Below are 6,015 nucleotides of genomic sequence, written 5' to 3' on the forward strand. Positions count from 1 at the left end.
TAGTAATATTTGCAATAGTTTCTCTGTCTGTCACAATTCCATGTAACCAACATTTTTGGTGCATCCAACTGTAGCCATTGCACTGACCAGATGTTTGCAGTTGCTGTTCAATGAAAGTTTCCACCTCAGCCACATCAGTTTCGTTCTTTCTACGCCAGAGTTGCTTCTTGCTTAAAATCCTCTCAAGGGTGCGTTTGCTTAGTACAATCCCATGTGAATCAGCAAGCAAATTAAGCAATTATTTGTTGTAAAGCCAAATTTAAAGTAGTCCTCAATGTACTCACAATCCATTTCTGTCATACTTCCCACACCAAAGAGCTGCTACTTGAACTGCTGTGTGAAAATATCTCATAATTATGACTTAGTATCTCATAATTTTGACTTAGTATCTCATAATTATGACTTGGTATTTCTAAAAAAAAATTATTAAGTTGCGGAAACGGGCTTCCATACATTTTGGTATCCATTCCTGATATAATTTGAATGCCAGAGGCCAAAGCCATTTTGTCAGACATGTAGAAACTTGAATATTAACAGATCTTGGTTTCATTGAGTTTCCCACAACTCTATTCTAACACCCCCAGATGTGAGGAAGTGCAAACAGTAGATTGCGGTCTAACAAACGTATTACATGTTGAAAGTGAGATATTTTGCTATTTTATAGAAAAATATTGGCTGAAAAATATTGGTTAAATATAATCTTGAATTTAATTGCAGCAACATGTCTCAAAGTTTGTACAGAGCATGTTTACCTCTGTGTAACATTTCCTTTTCTTTTAAAAACAGCTTGTGAACATCTGAATACTGAGGAGACCAGTTACTGGAGCTTCGGGAGTGGAATGTTGTCCCATTCTGATACGTCATTCTAGCAGCTCAGCAGTCTAACAGTTGTATTTTATGTTTCATGATCCTTCAAATGTTTTCAGTAGCTGAAAGGTCAGTCCAGCACCTGTGAAGCCATGCTTCTACTTTGAAACCATGCTATTGAAACAGATTCAATTTTCAATTCAATTCAATTCAATTCATTTTTATTTATATAGCGCCAAATACAACAAATGTCATCTCAAGGCACTTAGATAGTAAGTCCAATTCAAGCCAATTGGAATTCAATTAATTAATAATAATCATAATTCATATGTCGTATGTGACTCAGCTTACTTATGTCTTATGTATTTCTCCTTACAGAGTGCTGGACAGTTGCTCAGAGGAGTTCATGGTTGTGGATTGTCAGAACAAACTAGTTAAAGACTGAAAATTGTAACAAATTTATCTTGGAGCATATATTTTTTGAGTTGCCCAAACTTTTGCATGCCGCTCCATTTGTTTTTGTACGTTTGTTTTGTTTTGTTTTCCAGTAGTGTACAAAGAAAATCAAATAATCGTGCGTTTCATATCTAAATTTAAGTGTGTTGACGGCATAAGATGTTTTATATTTTCTTAATACAAAGAGGCTGGTGAGTGAAGACACAGAAAATGATTCATTTGGACTTGTGTGTGGATTATAAAAAATCATACAAATGACCACATTACAGAAAAGTTTTTACTGAATCCTAGAAAATTCCCCAACCTTTTCTGAAAATGTGGTTTGTAAAGTGTTGTTGTGCTATTGACTGAAGGTAACCCAAAAATGAAAAGAAACTGTTCTTATGCATGTATTGAATTCACGAGTCATGGTTAAAAGAGCAGCACATAGCTGCTCCGTCCATCCCCTCCTTCCTCCATGACAGCACTTTTGTGGCTTCAGAATTGACGTTAGTAGAAACACTCGTATCTACCTCCTTTTAAGTGGTGGGGCAGTAGTTGTGGGTCCTATGGGTTGTATCAAACTACCAATTAAGTCATTTCAGCTGGAGAACATCTTGTGACAGACACACAAATGATGGGACTTCTTGAAGGACATTCCAAAGCTCTTCTTTGGATGTTGGCTTCTTTTTGTTCCGTTCTCTGTCAACATGATCCCACACTGCTTCAATAATGTTGAGCTCCGCGCTCTGGGGAGGATTCATCCTTCCATAAGACCTGTTGCCACTGATTTTCAGTCCAGTTCATTTGGCAAAACTCAGCCTTTTCTCCCTATTTCTCTTCCTAAGAAATTATTTCATGACAGCCACCCTTAACGGAGACCATTTATAATGAAGCTTCCTCCAACGGTAGATGGATTGATCGAAGGTCCAGGTGCATCTCTGAGGTCCTGTGTCAGGACTTTGCTGATTTTTTTCCCACTTTATAAAGAACATCCACTGTTAGATACTGTTCTCCTGCCATCAATGGCTTTTTTTTTAGGCCTGACACTTCTTTCATCTTCCATCTGTTCAGTGTTTTCCAATTTTTCACACAATGTGAAGATGTACAAAGTTTTCACCTTGTTGGTAGAAAAAAATTCTGTTTTACGCCTGTCAATGTTGTCATCTGGCTCTGTCTGGCTGCATCCCTCTCCTGAGCTGAGTGTGTTCACTCAGGGAAATCTTCCCCTGGGTAAGACTCAACACCAGCGGTGCATCTCCTGACAGGTTTGGCACTATGGATAAAATCCATCCTGTTGTCGGCAGAGTTCCGGTGTGAAAGTTCCCCGTCTCCGTGTTATTACGGAATGAAGTTGCAGTTTCCTTCAGCCTGGTCCAATCGCCTGTTCGTTGTTTTCCCCGGTGGTAAACTCAGGTCATGCTGCAATCTCAGTCTTGTTCTCCGTACTGACTAATGTGCACTCTTTTTGTCCACTTCAGGAGCCCCATCTGCCAACAAAAGGCAGCCTACCCTGCTGAAGACAATGCCTGAACAAACTTCTGTTGTTGAAAATAAATCACAGATTCAACCTTTAACTCTGCCTCCATGCCAAGACTTGGATTAACCGGTTAGTTCATGCCAATCCATGAGATTTATCAGCATCTCTATGAAAAGAGCACACAAAATATCTGTGTTTCTTTGAGTGATTGCGTAATATGTTGAAAAAAAAACTAGAACGAACATCATAGAGTTCAGCAGCCATTTTCGAGGCTATTCTTACTGCATTCTTTCATGAAGTGCAGATTTCCCAAGAGACTCAAAGGGTCATGCTAAAGTTCAAGATGAGTTGTTGATGGAAATTTCATTCATGAACTATTGGCTTATTGTTCGGTTTGACGGAGGGACTGCTGTGTGGAGCACATAATGACATGGTTCACTAAAAGTACTGTGACATGATTTAGCGCAATAACATTTATCTCCAGAAATATACTGACTGCTCTCACTTCTGTGACGTGCTCAGCCAAGCCGCCAAACGTTAAGGGCATTAGCAGTTCATCATATGTGGTCAGAAATGGGTGTACATTTTTTTCAAAATGATTACTCTTTTTTTTTTTTTTTTTATCATCCATAAACGACTGGCTCTACAGAGCTAACAGTGACAAAGTGTCCGTCACAACTTCCCAGATAAAACAATGGGAAATCTTGAAACTGCTTGATTGGTCCTCTAGGCAAAAGTCAGACATTCAAACATGTGTGGCTTACCGCTGACAAAAAAACAACAGACATTTTGCAAATGAGGGGCTGATCATGGTTGGCTTGTTGTTGTGTTTCAGTCGTGTTATGAAAGCATCCAATAGTCATTAACTTCGCTTTGCTGTCATTATTCGTGACTGCTTTGTAAAGGTGAAAAACTGTCAGACAATATATATGTTGTTGACACTTTAGCCTGAAGTTGAACTTACTTCTAGAAATGATCCCATGCAGGAAATTTTTTAGCACCTTTACATACATTAGTGTGTGTTACCCGTCAAAAAACCATGACCACTTTAAAAGCCGAAAGACAACGAACAAGAGCAAAACTTGAATTGTTTATATAATAAGTATATTGCTCCACCCTGGGGCTCTTGGCTGTAATGTTTGATATACAAGTAGTTCTTTAACAGCACAAATGTTATCGATATATCTATTCATATAATAGAATAAGTCAATGTTACAGACTTTATTATACTATATGAATCCCATCCATCCATCCACTTTCTATACCCGCTTGATCCAATTAAGGGTTGAGAGGGGGCTGGAACAGATACCCAGCTTACATTTGGTGAGAGGTGGGGTCCATCACAGGGCTATATTAAGCCCCAAAGTGAAATTATATTATTACAGTAAAAGAATGAAAAGTTGAAAATGAAGAGAACAATCATAACAAATTGTTTGTAAGGCCATTGTTGCAGGCAGGAACGGCTTACTTGGTCCTAAATGGTCCTCATTGCAGCCGACCCGAAGAATCCTCTGACTGAAGACATTCCACTGTTTAATCACTATGGGTGTGCAATTTCAGCTAATAAACGGATATTCAAATATATAATTGGTGCATTTTCCTCTTTGTCCAAAATGTAATAAGGTCCCAAAGGAAGTGCGAAAATTGACAGACTGTTTTTTATTGCCTGTTATTTTGTTTGGGGAAATGTTCAGAGTTCCGTTTCACGTAGCAGGTTTAGTAAAAACTCTGAGTAGGTTAACCCTGAAATGAGGGAAACCCTGAGTTTTCCGTTTCACAAAGGGAGGTAACTCAACCCAGAGAAAGAGGGGTAACTCTAGCCTGTTTCACAAAGAGAGGTAACTTAACCTCACGGTCAGTTACCGGAGTAACAGACTCTCTGAACCTAACCTGGTCAGGACCAGGTTTTATTCAAGAAACCTTGAGTTTCTTTCTGTCTCCGCCCTCTTTCAGCCACACACGCCATTTGATTTCCTCATTCATTCAGTCAGCAGAGCGAGTTCTTCTACTTCTAGAAGTCCATTAGGCACAGTAGGAGGCAACTTTTTTCACGAACATGTCCTTTTGACAATGATCCCGTGGATGAAGGTGCAGCATTATTGCGCAGAGAAATAAATATTCGTGGGAGATGGTTATCAGACCGCGCATAGATTTTTGCATTTACAGACAATTATCTTTTTGAGCGGCACCATCAGAATTTTGTTGGGACAAAAGAAAAAAAAGACATAAAAGACAAATAAATATTTGTATGAATAGGCTTAAAAAAGACATATATAGGCCTATTATATTTTATAAAGGCACAAGTGTCTTGGGGGTGGATTCCCTCCGGGGATTCCCTCAGCCACTGCCCTCCCGTTAGAGGTGGTGGTGCTGGGCAGCACCGGTTTTACGGGCATCTGCCTTCTTTCTGTTGGCTCAGTAGAATTCTGTGTTAGTTTAAATAGGCTTAATTATTTAACAGAACATGATATAGATGATGACTCTAAATTGTCCTTAGGAGTGAGTGTGAGTGTGCATGGTTGTTTGTCTCGTTTGTCTCTATGTGGCCCTGTGATGGACTGGCGTCCTGTCCAGGGTGTACCCCGCCTCTTGCCCATTGACTGCTGGGATCGGCTCCAGCCCCCCCGCGACCCGACTGACGGATTCAGCGGTGTATAGATAATGGATGGATGGTATAGATGAGAAGACATAGTTTATATGTGTGAAAACAGCATTATGTTGGGAATAAAATAACTGCACAGTCAAATAGCCACTTAATATTTATTTTACAGTGTAAAACATGATCAAAATGAGGTACCTCCATGCCGAGGTCTCACCTGTTTGAACAATGTTTTTATATTTCATCTTAAACTGCTGCCAAGAGCGCTTCTCCCCTGCGGGATTGCACCTAAATGAAATAAATGAATGGGCTACCATTCAAGCAGTTTCCCTGTAATATTATTGTGATTGCAAAGGACTACATTTAAACTTACACTTTTGCTGCTGCAACGGTGTTGCACTTATTTCTAAAAACGTATTGAAACTCGCCGTATGAGCGCATTAAGATTTCCAATTCGAGGTTGGTGAAAAACGTAGCCCCTCCTCTTCCCCGTTGCCAAGGTGACTCGTCGAATCGGGGCTCCATTGATGCTGGCTTTTTAAAGTTGTGGTGCACGCGCTTAACTCAAGGTGAAGGTGAACTTACTCAGAGTTGATTAAACTCACTCAAATCAGCGTTTCTGGAACCGAAAACTCAGGGTTTTCTATCTCAGAGTAGATCAACTCAGAGACCAGGAATAGACTCAGAGTTGGTT

This window comes from Odontesthes bonariensis, chromosome 5, assembly GCF_027942865.1.
Source record: "Odontesthes bonariensis isolate fOdoBon6 chromosome 5, fOdoBon6.hap1, whole genome shotgun sequence".
Lineage (NCBI taxonomy): Eukaryota > Metazoa > Chordata > Actinopteri > Atheriniformes > Atherinopsidae > Odontesthes > Odontesthes bonariensis.